The sequence below is a fragment of the Lichenostomus cassidix genome, chromosome 1Aa (genome assembly GCF_008360975.1).
Source record: "Lichenostomus cassidix isolate B80296 chromosome 1Aa, HeHo_3.0, whole genome shotgun sequence".
NCBI lineage: Eukaryota > Metazoa > Chordata > Aves > Passeriformes > Meliphagidae > Lichenostomus > Lichenostomus cassidix.
Genome location: NC_139480.1, coordinates 8,413,511 through 8,432,686, shown reverse-complemented (window position 1 = coordinate 8,432,686; position 19,176 = coordinate 8,413,511). Strand labels below are relative to the sequence as shown.

Sequence of the window (19,176 nt, the reverse complement as noted above, 5' to 3'; positions counted from 1 at the left end):
ACTCTTTCAGATGTTTCTCCCCAAGAGGACCTTAACTCCAGTTTTCACTCTTGTCCTAACAAAGGTTATTTGAGCCATACATCTGAGTCCCTCTAGACCATCACTCTCCCTGGATTGGTGGCAATTAACACACTGAGTCTCTCATTTGGGCAGCAACACAAATATCTGTATATTGATCAAAGGTAACTGGTGGTAAATGCCTGAGCAGCTTCAGGTCATTGCCATCATCAGCTGCTTGCTGGCCAGGTGATGTCTCAGGCTCCAGTCTCTGCAGCTTGCTTGAATCACAGTGCAAGGACCTGCAGCTGGGGAATTCAGCTGGATCTGAGCTTGGCTGGGAAAGAAAACAGGGAACTAAGGAGGATAGATGGGATAACAAGGCTGTACTAATTTTCAAGAGGCAAAACAGTTCAGAGAAGATGATAGAATGGTATTGGGAGTCTTCTTGGGAAAAGGGGGATAGATGATCTTTCTCCACCTGTGTGCACACACAGCTCCAATAATCTGACCGGACTGAGGTGCTTTGTGACTGGAAATGCCAGGAGGTTCTGTATTACTCTCTCCTGTGCTGCTGCAGAATCCTGCATTCACATAGCAGATGCAGCTCTTTTCTAAGAAAAGGGTGTGCTAACTAATCCTTCTCACTTGCTGCTACTGATGTCAGACTACAAAGCTCCTTCTCAAGAGAGGGGGAAACAGTTTCAGCCGTTCTAATTCTCCTAAACTGTTTATTCCCTTAGGCAAAATAATCAGCTAACACACCTGTGGAAAACGAGTGTGGAGCAGGGGAAACCCAGCAGGGAAACTCCCTGCAGCCACAGCTGCCTGTGCTGTCACTGGAGTGTGCCCAGGGTGTAATGGCACATTAGGTGGGCATTGATCTCAGCCAGTTTATGAGGTCTGTTACAGAATTGAATCACTTGCTGCTGAATCCCATGGAGAAGAAATTGCTACTTCCCAAGCTAATCCATTTTCAAATTAGCTTCCAATTGTGACAGATGACCTCACTGAAAATCAGTTTACCTAATTGCTAACACTCACTAAGGCAAGAGAAATCAATCTTTATATCTCTTTCTTTGCCCTATTTTTCTTAATATTTCTCACAGCTTCCTTTCACACTGCTCCAACTGGGAAGAGAGGCTTTACGAGAAAGCTAAGATTGCTTAATTGTCTATTCAAATTCAGAAGTCAAGAGAGGTAAAAAGAATCGATGACTGCCACTGTATCACTGACTGGGGAGTTGAGAATTTGTATTCATTTGTCTGTGCCTTACTTACCATTTATATCAGACCAAGATACAGAGATGTCTGCATAAATAGACTATTTCTTGATCACTGCGTCTAATTATAGACCGTTCATTTCCCACTTTGTAAAGACAAGCCTTAACAAGAGAATGGACACAAGAGCTGATGGAAAAGTAAGACTTGACACCCATGTAACTTTTAAAAATGGATAGCAGAAGCAATCACAGATTGCCTCACATATCTGTCCTACATGAATTTCATTATGAGAGGTGAAGGTTATTTTTCATTGGGTTTTTTTTTTTTTTTGAATTTCCAAGGTAGGCTATATGTAGAGATAGAGAAAATACATCAAGAATACACTATAGAAGAACAATTCAAACTGAAGAAAACATAAAATCAAAACAACAAAATCAGGTACATCCCATTAAAAAAAAGAAAAAACTTAAAAAAAAATTTAATAGTTCTTTTCACAAAAAGCCCCCTCCATCTAATTACAGGGACCTTCTTCTGGTACAAAATAGTATCTCAGTTTGAACCCTCCCTAATTTTGGTGGCAATGAATTCCAAGCAGACACCTCCTCAAAGCAAAGTGACAGAGTTAGACATGATATCTATTCCATGTGGTAGGATAAATTACACAGCAATGTACAATATAAATAAGCTCTGAGTACCATGGAAAGTTTTCAATATTTTTATGGTATTATGAATCATGTAAAACTAAGAAAATTTATGAAAAGAATGAAAAAGGAAAAATTAGGCACTTTACACTAATTTAGTAAAAAAGCCACAGAGTCCTATCCAAGCTGCTCCTCAAGGCAGTCAACACAAATTAAGTAACTATTAAGTTCATCCTACTCTGACTCAAAATAGCAAGCAGGGAGAAAAGGATGTCTGTGCAGCTGAGTAAGGGACAGTCCAGATTTTCATTTTGCTATGTCAGCTGGCTCAGAAACAAATCTGCATTTCCTCCTGGGAAGATACAGATGTACATTTTAAATAACAAAATAGCCAATATGTCTCTAAATATGATTATCATAACCACATATAACTTGTTGTACAACTATGCTCAGCTTCATAGGTAGGGCAGAAAGCCAGAAAATGTGGTGAACATATCCTCTTCCTCAACCCCTTGACCTACAAGTGTGATGTTTATCTTCATGCTGACATTCCTAAAAATCTATATTTCCCCCTTGAATCAAGCTACCATATATTGAGAACAGAATAGGAACTTATGTTCTTTTGGCATTTTAGAAACATTTTTTTGTTGCACACATTGCCTTGCTTTTGCTTTCCTTTTTGGATGCCTCTGTCCTCACGGAGTCCGCAGTTTATTTCTGACTGTGTGACTCTGCAGCCATTCCTGGCTACATGTTAGAGAGAATCCCAAGGAAACATTGTGGCTTGTGGTTTCGAATGTCAGTTTTACTATGTTCCTGAAGCTCAGACATGAATGACATGTTGACCTTTGAAGTAGCATTGTCCTGGGACATAGCTGAGATTTTCTATTAGAGTGAGGTTTGCCTTTAACAGAAGAGGAATGCTCAGATAGACTGATTGGTACTTGGCCCCTGGCTAGGCTAAAAGTATAGCTTTCCCTCTCAGGCCTAATTCCTAGCCCAGGAATGCAGGGACAAAAGGAAACACAATAGGGAGATAAATCTAGCAGAAGTTATTCCAAGCAACTTTATAGAAGTTTGAGCTATAAATTGGAACACATACTTCTTCCTTTGGTTATTTCATCCATTTTTGACTGTACCTAATATATCATTAAAGCTATTATAAAATTTAAATGGATTGGTGAGTGTGTTTTTCTTGGGGAAAATGTTTTGTGAGAGTGCCAAAGTAACTGGATAAGGTATAGCTTATTTGCTTTAGAGTTCTCTAATCAGCATTCATATGGAACTCAGATTCCAAAATATTTGGACCCCCACTGGAACAAATAGAAGTGTTGTAGGAACAGAAATGCACTGGTGACCTCAGGGCAATTTTTAATATTCTTAAGCATTGCTTCCAAGTGCTAAAATATTTTGAAGTGGTGTCTAGCTATTTTATATGATATCTGGGGATAAAGTAAATTATTTATCTAAGCAAGGGTTCCCCTTCAGTGAATTTCATAATATTAAGGAAGCTAATTGAATTAAGTAATTATAAAAGGTACTGGAGCAAACCCATGAAACAAAAATAATCTGCTATTCAGAATGCTCAATATAATTTTAATTTTCCCATGCCATTTCAAAAAGTCTTCAGAAATGAGATTTAGTCAACATTAATGTAAATTTAGGTTTCAGGTAGGAACTCCAACAAAGTACCTAAATGTGGTGGATGAACTCCTATCAGGAAGTAAAAGGATACCATCAAAATACACTAAATACTTGTAAATGTTTTCTGACAAGCACTAATGGCTCTGATGGTACACAAGATAATGATCTGAAATATTAAAGTAATCTCCTATTAGCATTACTCTCCTCCCATTTCCTAAACCCTAGGAATAACAAATACCATACTTAAACCCAATACTGCACCACAGGTATGTGAACTAAACCACCAGAAAAGCAGAAAGTGAAGCTCAGCTGGAAGAAGAAACAACAATGTATGGAATGGCAGCAGAAAGAAAGACCCCTAAGCTACTCTGCTCAGAGCCACTCTAGTTTGGAAACTCACCTTACACAAATACATTCTCAATTAAAAAAAAAAAAAGGGAAAAAAAATACAGGATGTGGTTAATTTTGCAAATACCTATTTGAAAATGAGTAGAATGATGCAAAGATGTGATACCTAAAGGGAGAGGGAAATCAGTGATTTCCTTTTCCTTCTACCTGTAATCACATCCTTTTTTCTGAGTACAGGAATTAAGCCTTAGACTGCTAATTCTAGGAAATGATTTCTCAAGAGCTTGCTACTCACTAACCAGATTAAATCATCCTCTGCCTTACACAAATATGGGCTTTTCTTTTCTTTTTTTTTTTCATTTAGACCCATGTATGTTGGCTTATCAAAACCCCTGTATGGAAAAGAAAATTCTTCCCTTGTACAGTGTGTGAAGACTGGCAGATACTTCATAATTCTATGGAACCAGAATGTAAAAGCATCAAAAATTGCTGAAATGGAAGGAATCTCAGAAACAGAGGTCATTGACTCTTCAGTGTAAGAAAAACCTTCAGCTGCCAGCATTTTCAATAAGCTCCAGGTTGGTAAACTGTGACTATGGCTTCGTGTAAGAAAGACAAAGAAAATAAAAGACAGAGAAAATAAAAACTGACTTATAAAGCTAAACTTCACTGAAAGATAATGGCCTGACACCAAATACAGCAGCCCATAGTGTCAATGCATGGCACTATGGAGGACAGTGAATCTGTGACCCTTCTCACACCTCAGAGCTCTCCAAACTGGTGTTCTTTTCCCCCTTGCTTTCTCATGGGAAAGATAATGAGGAAATTGAATGTTTGCAAAGGAGAGCTTAAAATGCTACTTCCTCTGATGAATGTAAAATAACCTGTTTTAGAGGACTCGGTTTTTAACATCAGTTTATTTAAAATAAAAAACCCCAAGAAGCAACAACCTTTACTCTCTTCCATCACTGCAAATGATAAAAAAGTAGACATAATTTATGCTAACTTTGAAGCTATTTTACTCTCTCATACTCATGGAAATAAAATTGAAAATCAGACATGCTATCATCTCTGCATAAATGCAAAAACTGTCCATTAGCATAAAACATATTTTGGCTATGACTTCAAAACTAGGCCCATATCTGAAGGAATTTACAGAATGGGTGTCAAGATTTCTTTCCTTAGATATTATCTGCCTATTGACAGATTTCATAATCAGATTATGATTCTGACTGGAATAATGGAATACAGTCCTGCCAAGAAAAAGATGCATCTGCATAAAAGATGGATTATCTATTATAACATTTATAAAATGATAAATTACCTACTGCAGCTTTATAGGAAAATACAAGTATGTAAAACTGAAAAAGTGCAACTGCTGCTTAGAACAGTTTGAAAGGAATTGTTACTGGAATTCAATGGGTGTCTCTTCAGCTCTTGGAATTAAGTATAGTATTGTACTAAGCATAGCAAAAACCAGATGATGGTGAAATATCTGTATTATCTTTTTCCCCCCATAAATTATCATGAACATACCAAAATGATATGCATACAAGAGAACAGAAGGAGAAACACAGTATCTACTATGCTGCTGTCATGACTGACATTTTAATTGGCTCACAAGCGAATGGGGACTGCAGTATGTTTAGACTTAATTTCCACATGTACAGTACAGCCATTACAACTAGACTCTTCTACATCTGGGAATTAGTTTATAGCATTGCAACTGCTGCTCATCTGGTCTTCTGCTGTCTTTGCCATGAACATGAGTCTTGACAGAGAAACTGTGGCTGGAAAAAATAGCTGTCAGACGTTAATGTAGTCCCTTTAGGTATCCTAGCAGAGAACACACCTCTGTAAGCAGAGGGAAGTCACAGTGTTTAGAATTGGAGCCAAGTAAAACAGGGATTGCAGACTTTGAATGCTACTTCTTGTGCTGGAAGGGGAAAGGCAGGGTGGGTGAAAGCTGCAGTAGGTACAGCAGCACAAACAAGAATCCACCTCATGAGAACTTATTGCTGTTCCATGCAGCTTTCAGGGCACACACCCTGAGCAAAGATCATCTGCATTACAGCAGGATGGGACTTCTCCAGCAAAACACCTTTCCTATCCAAAAATTATGATTTGCTAGAATAATTTTTTTATTATTACTTTTAATAAAAATTAATCATTTTTTAGATTTGTATTTGGAACTTTTCTCAGATAGATCCATCACAGACTAATCCAAAGGAGTACTTTTGCCTTGGCTGTACTTTTACTTAGACAAAACATGAGGATAGAGAATTAATGCATGTGTGTCATGGTCCAGTGAAGATAATTTTGTATAAATATGCAATAATAGTCAGAAAGACTGTATCTCTCCAAGGACATAAAGTGCACAGAGAGTGACATCCTTGGAGACACTTCACAAACAGGGTTTTATCCCATCCCCCTCTTCATGAGGGATCACCACGAACCAAAAAAAAAAGGTTGAGATTTGAGCTGCAGTCTCCCACATTCACTGAGACACAGAACAATTTACCAGAGAAATTTCGTTTTTACATCCCCATCAAGCCATCCAGACTATTGTCCAATATTTAAATATTTGCACAAACCAAGACAATTGCAATAAAAACAATGAAAAGAGACTGATTTTATCCTAGGTTTTATTGGAGACATGAGAGAAATAGAATTTTGTTTTGCTTTTTAATCATAGGTGATCTTCATAACAATTGAGCTATTTCAGAGCATTCATACATCAGTATTTTGAGGAAAATAAGGCCATAGATATTGAGAGGTTTTTTTCCTACCCTGTTTTTCCTTTACACAATTTGATTTAGCATGATGAAGGAAATAAACTTCTAAACCCTGAAGTCTTTCAGAAGCCAGAGTTCTAGTTTTCCAGCCAGGCCTCATCCACATGGAGGCCAAATGCTCTTGTCGTGTTATTAATTCAGTCTGCACAAGAGGTTGTGGTTCCCTTGCTAGGGGAACTCTGCTATGAAATGTGGTGCCAGAAAATCTGACAAGTGCCTTCCCTCCCAGCACAGTATTTTGGAGAGAGGAAGCCCAGAGCAGAAGGCAGGCTCTCTGTGGGTTGCTGGGGTATGGTTTGCACAGCTCTTACACTTCTCTGTGGTGTGGTTTGAAGAGGGAGAAAGTTGGGACATTTCAACAGCCCTTCTCCCTCCCTGTCTCCTGCAGTTTGCAGAACAAAAACAGAGAAAACCTAGCAAAGAAAAAACCAATGTTGTGGCTTTCCTGCCTTTTCTACCACCTTAGAGGTCTAGCAGCAAATCCTAGCAGATCAAGCGTTACAGCCAGCATCTGGGAACACGTATAGGAAAGGTTTTGGCAAGTACAATAAACCCAAATATTTCATGAGAATGAGGGCTCCGTTTCAGATGTTGTCTTAAACTACCTTCAACTATATGACGTGTGGTTTTCTGCTGTTGTTACTTTCATTCCCCCTTCCCCCTCTACTTCATTTTAAAATACCTGAGAACTACCTTTAATGCTTCTTTCACCATTCAGGTGAGTATATTAACAGTCAAACTGAGTACCATGAACACAGGCATTAGATCTTGGGAAGATGATTGAAATCCTAATAAATTTGAAACCGTTTTCAATTAGTACACAGGAAATTTACTTTGTGAGCCATGACTTGTTTTATTAGTGCCCTGGAGGGCAATTTAGATTGGAAAAATCAGGACATCATTGTTTGCCAAAAAAAGAAAACAGATACTTAGCTTTCATCTATAGCCTAGGATACAGCCATGAAAATTGGACTAAAATATTATTGAGTATCAAAAAATATTTATAAATTGGGGTCAATCATAGTTCCAGAGTGTTGGAAATGACCTTCATCCCATCCTAAAATGTGTGGTTATCTTGGAAGTTTGCCACTTGCTAACATACTGCTTTTACTTTTAAATCAACCCAAAGTAAAACCTTTATATTACACTTTTAATAGGTTCAATTAAGATATGGAAATAGTTGCTCAAGAAAGCAGGAACCCCTTTAAAATTTATCATACCTTTCAAACTTCAGTCACCTGTGTTTTCTGTGGGGTTACATCATATACCCCACTCTCTATTTTTCTTCTCTGTTCTAGCTCATGTTCTCAGCTAGCCAGAAATTGAAAACTTACATCGAAGACAGAGAGAGAGCTAGGTAGAGATTTTGTGTTGGAAGAAGCAATCCCTCCTAAAATTATGAAAAGTAAGATCGACTTCTATTACTGCACAATTTTTGCTGCCAGTTGTACACTGTGGCCAGTAGGGTGAAGGAGAGGATACACCTGATGAGACAAATCTCAATCTGTCCTTGCCTGACATACACAGGCATCAGCTACAAAAGTGTTCCTTGTGTATTAACCTGCTTTGACCTCATCCACCTGAATAAAGGCCTCTTGCAGTGTGGTCTATAATTTTTCAATACTTTTAATCATACCCACGTCAGTGCCTTTCACACTTCAGCAAGCTCCTTCAAATGATGCCAAACTCAGTTAGATTGAGCAGCACTGGAGCATGGCTTAAACACTTAGGGCTAAATTATCATAACTCTCTCTTGGTCCTGTAAGGGAGGGAGAAATCTTCTCTCCCTTTTCCCCCTGCTGTGAATGTAACTCCAGGGGTAAAGGACAGGAAAGTGAGGAGACCCTTGTGCACCTTGCTCCAAATGCAATAGCTGATTCATGGGGTGAGAAAAAGCTTCTCTGAGAAAACAGCAAAATGCTTTAGTGTTTTCTTTCATGCATATACTGGAAGGATGCAACTCCAAGCAAGTATTTACACCATTTAGTATTAGGTTACATCTGTACAACAGTGTGATTAGGTAAAGGAGGCTGCTCAAAAAAGAATTCAGAATATCTCAATAAAACTAGTGCTCAAAGCCAACCTCTGTGAGAAGAACCTTTGGAAATAATGATCATAACTACTCCAGAGTTCACACAAGGAAAATTACCCCATAGTCAGTCACAATTCCTATAAAAATAAAACATTTAAAACCAAAAAGGCATCGGCCTCATGGATTTCCTTTCCTGCCCGAAGTTTTCATTTTAAAAATTTGTCCTGATCAGATCAATCATAGGTGCAGTAATTGAGCTCTTGCACCTGAAGCTATTTCAGACATCGACCTAACCAGCCGAGAGCTTAACCTGCAAGAGTGAACTCTTGTAAATGATGCTTCTTCCAGAACCAAAAGGCTACGAGGTATGAAATTACAGTTCAGAGCAGTAGTGTGTTTACCATCTTATCACACTTTCATACAATGGACATCTCTGAACCAGAGGCAGAAATACTCCAATCTCAATTTCCAGCTCCCTAGGAGGAAGGGCCCTGGTGTGGCCATCCATCAAAATTTCCCAAATAAATCAAAATGCATAATGTCCTGTTGTGCCAGGCCCCACCTCAGCAAGCAGGCATGACATTGTCAGGACACAAACCAAGGACCAAAACTGTAGGGCACATCATAGACTGAGCTATGCCTTATTATAAGCATAGTATTTATCTGTCTCCATCAAATCAGCAGTGTCTATATGAACATCTAGCTGAAGTTTTAACAGAAAATTAAACAAAACTGGTATTCTAATCCTTTACATGATTTTCAGAGTATTTGTTAGGCTCTTTAAGGAACATATTACATTTGCACAGAATTCTTAATCCCTGGAAAACAAGCAGGAAGGCATTGTTAAGTTTAACTTATTTAAATGCATGTCAAAAAAAGAAAAAAGAAAACAAAACTAAGTAGAAGAACAAAAGATCTTACCTCACACTGCCACGGGTGTTTAACTGTCAAAGCAAAATTATCCAGTTTGATTGACGTTTCTTTTGATACTCCTAAAGGAAAATAATTTTATATTTAAAAAAATACAACCAGTTTACAGAAAAAAATGCATAAAATCTTACCTATTTCTGAACAGTAAATAAGAACATAATCAGTTACTGCAGCATTGCTTTAAAGCATCCAAAGTCTTGACTATATAACCAGGACCAATCTAAATTCAGTAAGATTTGGGAAAGTGCATGGCAGGGGTCTTGTGATGAAACACAGTCATATTGCACTTATAAAGTATCAGCCTTTTTGCCGTAATGAAGTGAAGTCATCTTGGTTTGCAACTGGAGTTTGTTAGGATTGTCTCATTAATGGAAAAAAGTCCAACCCAATGAACCTCCTTCGTCCCCCACCAAACCTCGAAATACTTTGATTTTTATTGGAATGAATTTACATCTCCTTATAAAGGCAAGCCTAGATGGATGATATTGAAATAAATGAATTTCACTTTTTGAAACATTATAGTGCAGAGAGAGCCAGGAGGACACCAGGAACCCTGACCTGCCAGCAGCCAGAACTCTGCGAGCCACACAGGACTTTTTGGGCTTGAATATCTACTCAGACATGTTTGTGGGCATCCACAAAGACCAGCTCCAGCAAAGGAAATTGATCAGAAAGCAAAGTTCAAGTTGGAGTAGCTCAGAGCTGCTAACTTTTAATTTCAGCTGTGAAAGAAACCTTCTTCAGTGTGAAAACTCAAATAATTGACATTTCTACACCTATATGAACATCTGTTCTGCATCCAGCCTGCTCCTTTTTTTTTTTTTTTAACCCTGAAGATTGTGCAAGAAGTTAAGGCAAATGAAAAACATTTAAGAAATTCTGCAAGTCATTATCAAGAAATTTGCTCACATAAATGGACTTTTGAGGTGCTGGCACAAACTTACTACTGTGGTGCCCACCACATGAACAGACACCCTGGGCTGTGATTTCCTGCTCTGGGACTGAGAGAACACCCTGGTTCTCAAGATGCTAAAGAGTGACAGGGCTATGGATGAGCAGAGAAAAATGCTTTTCAATACTTTCTCTATGGAATGTACCCATGAAAGATCAAGTCCAAATGGAATTAAACCCAGTTGGATCTACAGTTGACTCATTTCACTGAACATTTCAAATTAAGGATTTCTGTTTGGAACACGTGGCCTGTGTTGGTTAATTTTGTTATATTTCTGATGGCAGATGCTATGCGACCCTACAGATTTCTAGGATACAGCTTGTATTTTAATATGTGCTTGCACAATGCCTAACATTCCTTGGCAAATAAGCTAGCAACATTCTCACGTAAAATTAGGCAAGGTCTTGTTTGTTACATGCTTTTAAAAAAAAGTTTCTATATTTGGATCATGATATACAGTTTCACTGAAATGCTCTGGCTTTCTAAATGTGATTGACACAGGAGGAACTATGCTAAAATATATTAAAATAAGGAAGAAGCAAATGACATTACAGGATAATTTTCTTGTGCAAATGTATCATAAGAAGTTTGCTGAGAGGCATTCTTGCCTCTAGTTTTAAAGAGCTGGCAGAAGAAAACTCATCCAGTGGAAGACACCAGTGTTGAGAATTTGCCCACATCAACTGTCAAACAGAAGCCAACATGCACAGTTGAAGTAATTAGAAAAAACAGTTTCAGTATCTCAAAAATGAAAGAGTTGATCTTCTGTAACCTAGCCTGTCAGTGATTCAAAATTGAATTAATTACCTTATCTGCTAAAGGGAACAATAGCTGCTGATTCGCTCTCAAGAAGTTCTTTCTTTCTTTCTTTATTTCTTTTTCTTTCTTTTTTTCCTACTGGTGTTGTTCTTTGCAGGCTAAAGCCCTAAATTCCAGACCTTATTCTGCCTTATATTAAAAGCTGGGCAAAGCCCAGTGAAGGAAGTCATTTCAATGGACTGTGGAAACAAGACCCAAATTTGCTGCAAAACCATCAAACCTACCAGCTCTAGATCTGAGGAAGTTAACAGAGACCATTTAAGAAGTAAACTGATACAGAAGCCATAAAAGATACCTCTGTGGATTCTTACATTTTATCTTTTCTTAACCTGACACTAACCAATTATTTGGGCAAACAACTTAAGAGTGTCCTGAGTATTAAACAGGTTTACCATTCCAACTCTTCTAAGGCTTTCTTAGCCACTGCACAAGCTCTGTAACCATCCTGCTAATCCAGTCCTCTCTGTACAGCCCCCACTCCAAAACTTGTTTTAAACCACTTTATATTCAAAGTTTCTCTATTTCCTGCAAAATGTATGCACATAACTAAACTATTGTCTTCAACACTCAACAGCTGAATTAAGCATATTCTTCATTGTAGTAGAATTTGAGTGATATTGAAATATTATTATTGCTATGCTTCTGTCAAAGTTCTATCAACACTTTCCTGAGATGTAGTAGCAGCTGTATTTTTATATTTTTATCATCTGGACAAAAGAGCATTCTCCATACAAAAGTTTCTGATTAAAATTCTGTGTTAAAGAGACTGTGCATTTTAAGATCAGACGTGGAAAAGGTCTGCAGTTTATCTCTAAGCCACAAAACCCCCATTAAATAAATTAAATTATTTACTGTTGAGGTTTATTTCCCCTCTTTTTTAAGCTGACTTTCTAGAATGACAGAAAATACACTTAAAAAAAAAAGAAAATGTCAGGCTTTTTTAAGATTCTCAGGAGGGGCATCAAAAGTTTAAGCACCCAGCATTATTAATCCCTTGTGAAATTCAGATTGCAGGTGCATGCACTTCTTTCTAATGCATATGAAGCTCAATCTAAACATGCCAGCAATAAATAGAAGAAGTACCACTGATTTTCATCTTTACTAGTCACCTTGCCAGGACTGGCAGCATTCTTGTACCTCTTTCAGACATTTTACTTAAACAATTACTTAATGTCTTGGACATGACAATGTAAATATCAACCCACCCAACCACCCACCCACATGTACACACACACAAGCATGCAGAAAGAAAAATTAATCTTTATTAAGAAATTTGCAGGGTCCTCACTGCTTTTTTCTGGTGTGCTCCCGCTACTTCAGGGCCAATCACAGGAGCCAAACTACCTCCTGCTGTTTTTTACAGCTGAGGTTTCTCAGTCCTTTATAGGCACCGTTTGACCCCTTTCCAGCTGGCTCTGATAATCAAATACGAGCAGCCAAGTCCAGCTCTAGCTCCCTGCTCCCCTAACAACTGGTCTAGGATTGAAAGGAGTAGACCACCCTGTTAAATGTCCTACGATTAAACCAGCAAAAAATGTAATAGGAAATTCTGCTCACTTTATTATTTCTTACAGGACAAAAGGAAGAGAGAGAGAATAGAGAGGAACCTTTTGTGGTTGTGATTAGCTTTTACTCAATTTGGAAATAAATTGTTGAACTATGAGTTTTTGCAGACATACAGGAATTTTAAGGTGAGCATACATTTCAGATACACTTCACTAGGTTAGTTTCATCTGCAGAAGACTCCACACAGAAAGTGTTAGTTTTGGTAGCTCTTTTAGTAGTGGGCTTATACTCACTTGAAATAAATAAATTTGGATGAAACAACACTTCATCTTTCCTTGTTTAAACTTTTTCTTTCCCCCTATGTTTATTATATTTTATATACAATACCTGATTGAAAGGTCTTAGTGATAGTAAGAGATAATTCCATGAGCTCACATTGTCTGAACTACTGAGCTTGAGGTGAGACAGGAGCTCCTGGAAGAAGAGATTGTTTCCTGAGAGCAAATGAGGATGTCCATACCTATGCCCCAAATTGAGAGAAGTTCTCTGAGTTGATGAAGGAAGAATAAGAAGGAAGACTGAGTTTGTAGCACGGACTTCTTAAAAAAGCAAGGAGCAAACATGGAGAAAAATGGAAAAGTAGATTTGTCCCAGGTGACATTTAATTTCCTTCACCTCAGATCGATGAACTTTCTCCAAGACTACTATTTTTTTTTTTTTTTTTAAATTTAAATCAAATGCAGCTTTGAAGATCTGGGTTTTCTTTTCCCTCACTCTAAGAAAAGGTTTGGACAGGCTCATATCACAATTATGCCTCATTTCAGTGTCCTGTCACAGCATCTCATCAAGTACATGAAGCTAAAATGTGAGTGAATGCATTTTCATAAAAATATTCCTCATTGACACTAAACATCAATATTTGCATAAGCAAGGAGCCCTAAGAGGTGATGTTTGGCTTTAAACCAATGCTAGAAGTGTTTGTCACAGCCTTGAGATAAGCTTCAAGCAGATAGAAAGTTATGTAAAGCATATTTTTGTTTTCTGGAGATACAAACTTTATGCCAGACATAATAATTGTATGAGTGATAGCATTTGAATGCAAATATTCTTTTAATGTAGAAATGGAAAGTTATTGTATAGATAATTTTTACTCCACAAGTCACCTGCAAAGGTGTTTTTCTGAAAACATAGCTTTTCAAAGTTAGATACACAGAAAGGCAAAGTCTCAGCTTGTATTTGGAGAAAGCAGATGGAATTCCTGCTAGTCAGGTTTTGTGGTCTCCAGTCGACATAAACATTCTCAGAAGCTATATTATGCATACTGTTCTGTGAGTGCATAAATTTTTGGAAACCCACCAGCAGGGAAAGAGATGTAGAAACATTTCCTTGTCTTAGAAATTACTGGTGAAAATGAACACAGGCATTTTCAGAACTGGCCTTATTAATGAAAGCTTTTCCTGGCTGGTACATAAAAGGGCAAACACATTATTCCCAATGAAAAACAGCTTTGTAAAAATGAAGGAGGAAACCTTGTGGGTGGTCTTCTAGGAATATAAAAATCTGTTTTATGCTCTAGATGCATTGAAAAAAAGAAAAAAAAAGCCAATGGCTACCTTTGGGTCCCAGAGGCACAGGAGCAAGATACCATATTTGAGTCCAAGAGTTGCTATATTCTGTCTTCCTTGAACTGGTGTGGGGAAATGCTGTGTATTTCCCAAATCTGACTCAAAGTGAATGAAATTTTTCTATGACTTTCAGTCCCTGAGCTCTCTCAAGCGAGATTGCTATGGAGGTGAGGCACAACTGAAAGTTCCTTTTATCAGCAGATAGTCTAAATTGACTCTAACAGGCTTTGGAATATCCTTGAGCAGAGACCTCCAATCTACTTGATATTTTGGCATTAGCAGTAGCCCAGTCTTACAACTGAGCAATTTAGTACTTGGCAGAATCTGGCATTCTGTGTCTAATTCATATTTTTAAAAGATTTGCCTCTGCTACCTGTAAACCCTTCATTACTGTCTCTACTGCTACATCTTCACTATGCAGATAAACACATATTTCTGCTCTTTTTAAGATGTGATGATTAAATTTCCTGGTATTTGGAAGGAAATAGAGTCATTAATATCATAGTTGTCTCGTCATTCCAGTATAAATTTCATGTCATTTTAGTACATTGGAAAATAATAGAATTTAGAGGTAGAAGAAAAAGTAAAAACCTTCTCCAATGGCATTTTTAAAAGGGTAGAGAGTTGTTTCTAAACTGTTATCTTTGATCAGCTTTGTTTAGGTCTTCTAACATTTATTTTGAGGTGTTATATAGACAAATAATTTATAGTGATAAATATTCTCTTTTGATTTCTTTTTGTTTATGCCTTCCAAATATAATTCTATGAAGTAGAGCAACTGCATTTCTTCCATATGCAAAATCACTTACCACATTTCTGATCTCTCTGTGATAAATATTGCAGAATGACTGAAAGAGATGCAGAAGCAGATACAACTGCAGATTACCATAACCTAATGCTATGAGGTATTTGACTTAAAGCAGAGGCAGGGCCTGAATCCATCTCCTATGCCTCCTACTCTTTTAAAGCTTCCTCCAGACCCATCTAAATCTAGTATTAAATAAACCTCATCACATAACTTTGTCATGACTGCAGAATTACTAATTGCCTACTCTGTTCTCACTAATGCAAGACCTTCCCTTTCTTTATTAAGTCATCTTTACTGCCGATAGATGTCATAGGACATGCAATTTCCTTCTGAAAAAGCCATTAAATGTGACAAATCCATGAGCAGAACTTGCTTCCTCCCTGAGGCAGGGATGCAGAAGTTCTGCACGGGAGTCTCTTGCATCATTCTCTCCACCAGCCAGTTTGTCAAGTCCAGCCAGCACCAGCAGCAAAAACCAACTTGGTGAGATCTACCTTTGAAAGTGATTCATTACAACTGTAAACAAAGAACAACACTGGGGAAACGATTTCAAGATCTTCACAGAGTAGGTTGGTTTTTTAATTCAGTGAAATATTCTGCTATCGTTGCATGTTATTTCCTTCACTGCAGAGGTGGTAACTGGTGCTCAATAAAAGAGGATTCAACAAACATTAATGACTTTGATCTAAAATTAAGTCAATAATAGGACTCCAGGCCATTGGAAAACATTGAGTCTTAAATGACTTATTAATTTACACATGAATATTGTGGAAATGTTGTCATTGGGTTCAATGAGTGTCTAAAGCCCTTCTGTTCTAACTCAAGCAACACTGTATTCATAATCAAACCCACTGGACAAAAAACTGCAAAGTCTTGCTTCTTTAAACATAGTCTATATCTATATTAAAAAAAAAAAAATTAATCTGCTTGTGATAGTTCAGCAGCTTACATTGGTTTAGTTAGGTGGTCTCCATTAAATTCCAGTACTGGTTCTGTCCATGTTGTCTTTACTATGGCTGATACTCCTATTGGAAATTTTATCAAATAAATAGGAAGCTGTAACTCTTTTCAGGACTTTGAAATATCGTATTCAAACTAAGGAGCATTAAAAAAAATATAATAATAATGATAAAACCATTTTATTCCATTTCCTCACAATAATCTTGAATAGAAATAAAGAGACTTAATTTCCTTGACATTTAATTCAGAATTATAATTATGTTTTTAGGAAGAAGACTATTCCTTCTTTTGAAATAAAACTTTCTCTGTTTAAGAAAACCCCTGAGCTTCTATAAAGAAGAGACTGATAAGGATTTCTATAACGACTGCTAAGAAACTACATCTTGTAGATGTATAATAACAACCCTTAGATAACTTAGTGGAAAAGGAAATATGGAAAAAAAATCTATGCTTCATTGTAGAGCAGAATATCCTCTTACAGGGAGGGTATTTTTTTTTAAAGAACAGTTTATTCTCCGATTGTGTTCTGTCATAAATCATACAGACAGATGTGTGCCTTAGTCACGCATCAAGGTTGATTACCATTTCTTTAAGTTTATACAACACAGGCTAAGGATTACTCTTTTTTATTGTAACTTTTTTTCATTTTATAGTAGACAAAATGTAATATTGCATGCATTTTTCTTTGTTACAGCACATCTGTACAATAAAAACAATATTTACATCATGCAATTTTCTGCTTTTATGAAGAAAAATCTAATCATAGCTGCGTCTGCTTGTTCTCTTTCTAAGAACATATTTTGGGGGAAGTCCTCATATGGGCTAAGATAATGATAAAAATTTTTCATTTTCTGCTACCCACATGTCTACATTTTATATTTTAAAAATCATTTGATCAAACAAAATCTTAGAATATATGCATAGATGAATGTATCTGGAGAATATTTGGTTACCGATTTAATAATTAAGCCCTGTTGAACTCCAGCAGCCTTAAGGACTTTTAAATGTGAGAGTGTGTATGATGTTTCTTAACTTTATTCCACTAGGCCAGCCTTATCTAGAAGTGGGATTTTTCCTCAGTATAATTCCTCACCAAAGAAATTCTGGGAGGAGAGTATAAACATCAGGGATAGTAATCTGACCTCAGCTATCATAGCCACTCATAGCTGGTATCAAGAAGAGATTAACATGAGGTTACTCAATATTTCTATTAGATGGAGTTCAGAATTTATATTAGTCATGGGTATAAAGCAAATTTTGACTTTATTCTGGAATTCAAGGTCCCTTCATTATTTGCCAGTTCCAATGAATTTACAGAAACAAGGTTGTTATATTGCACAAAGGAATGAGCACATGGCTGAGACAATTGAAATCTAAGATTTGCCTGAGAGCTCTTAGTGAAATAATCTATGCCCATTGGTTTTTGAAACTTACTAAATTAAGTTTAGCTCCTTAAAAATGAAAAGCAAAGTGAATATATAATTCATCGTTGAAACAGCAGCCTTCTAGCTTGGCATATTCTCTGATTTCTGGAGGTGAAATAGTTCTCTTAAACAATCTCATGAAAAATGCTATGCATTACTGTCACCATCATAAAGTTGTCTTCTTTTTCCCCCAAAAAAGATAGGACATGTGAATTTGCTTGGGAAAATGTTGGAGAGTAACACATTTGGTAAAGAGTCTCGATCAGTCTGAGAATATTTGAAAAGTTAATAAAATGTGTTTCAAAGTACTTTTGCCTTGTCATTTTATAGTTCACAATGTAGTAGATCCTGGATCATTGGTATGTCTATTGAAATAACCCTGATGTCTTTGTAGCATTTAGCTTAGAAAATTATTGGTGTATCATAAACTGTGTTTAGTCCTCATATTTTCTTCTTCCAGTCAGAAGAGAAATGGGACAACTATTTCAACATTTTGTGAGCTTTATTCTTAGTAAACATAAAAAAAAATCAAATTAAAAAATCTTGCAAAAGAGTAAGGTTTTTTTAATTGTTTTTTGCTCCCCTTTCCCCCCTCCCCCATGGTACATTTTTCCATATAGCTGTGATGTTTATGTTCATTCTGACTCACACTGGAAGGAAAGGAGGTGCTAATATCCATGATCAAATCAGTTCATAAATTTACTTCACTGCCTTGTCACACCATCAACACTTGTTTTTCCACTGAATTTGTTTCTCATTATTTCCTCTCTTCCACCTCACCCATGAGTGGTTTTAAACCAATTGAAAAACATTTGCAAAAACATCCCCATGCAAAGAAGCATTTTAAAAGTAAGTTGACTTACCTTGTGACAATTCTCCTTCAAAACAGGAGAGTTTTGTGCTTTTTGAGCAAGAAACTCTCCTCTGAGGCTCTTCTTTCTCTGCCTGTCCTTCACTGTGGCTTTAACCTCTGCCATCATTATAATTTCCCTAACCAAGGACTATGATGTCACAACATTTTCATGTTATGATGGACCTCTTTGGGTTCTGGATATAATTACTACTTCTCTGGGTGTAGCTATGCAGTCGTCAAAGAAAAAGATATAATATATAAATAAGGAAGCAAACTACACTGCCTGGTTCTTGGCCTATTTTTTCCTTATGTTGGTGTTGTTTGAATACCAAAATCTCTGGTACCTTAACCACTCGCACATGGAAGCACTTTGCTATCTGAAGGAATCAGAAAGTAAACAGGTGATTGAGTTATTTCACTTATCCCTGCTGAAACCTCTTACTGGTTGAAACACAAGAAGAACCGGTATATCTACTGCATCTCATTCTACTGCCTAATCATCTTCTTTCTCTGTTCACCAGAAACTGAATATTAAAATTAACTATTATGTGGGTCTGAGTGATGATGCAGAGTATAAAATATCTATTTTTCTGGCCTTCTTTGTGCCAATGAATACTTT

The 19,176-nt window shown here is 37.0% G+C and overlaps 1 protein-coding gene across 1 annotated transcript in view; it reads right to left on the bottom strand.

The window, feature by feature from the left end:
* SEMA3A (semaphorin 3A) overlaps window positions 1-18,850 on the bottom strand; it is a 245,201-nt gene extending 226,351 nt beyond the window's left edge. Inside the window, exons 1-2 of the mRNA XM_085083330.1 lie at window positions 18,568-18,850; window positions 9,602-9,672 (exon numbers count right to left, since the gene is read on the bottom strand). The gene's annotated coding sequence lies outside the window, so the exon portion shown is untranslated. The remainder of the gene's footprint in view (window positions 1-9,601; window positions 9,673-18,567) is intronic.
* Window positions 18,851-19,176: the final 326 nt, after the last annotated feature.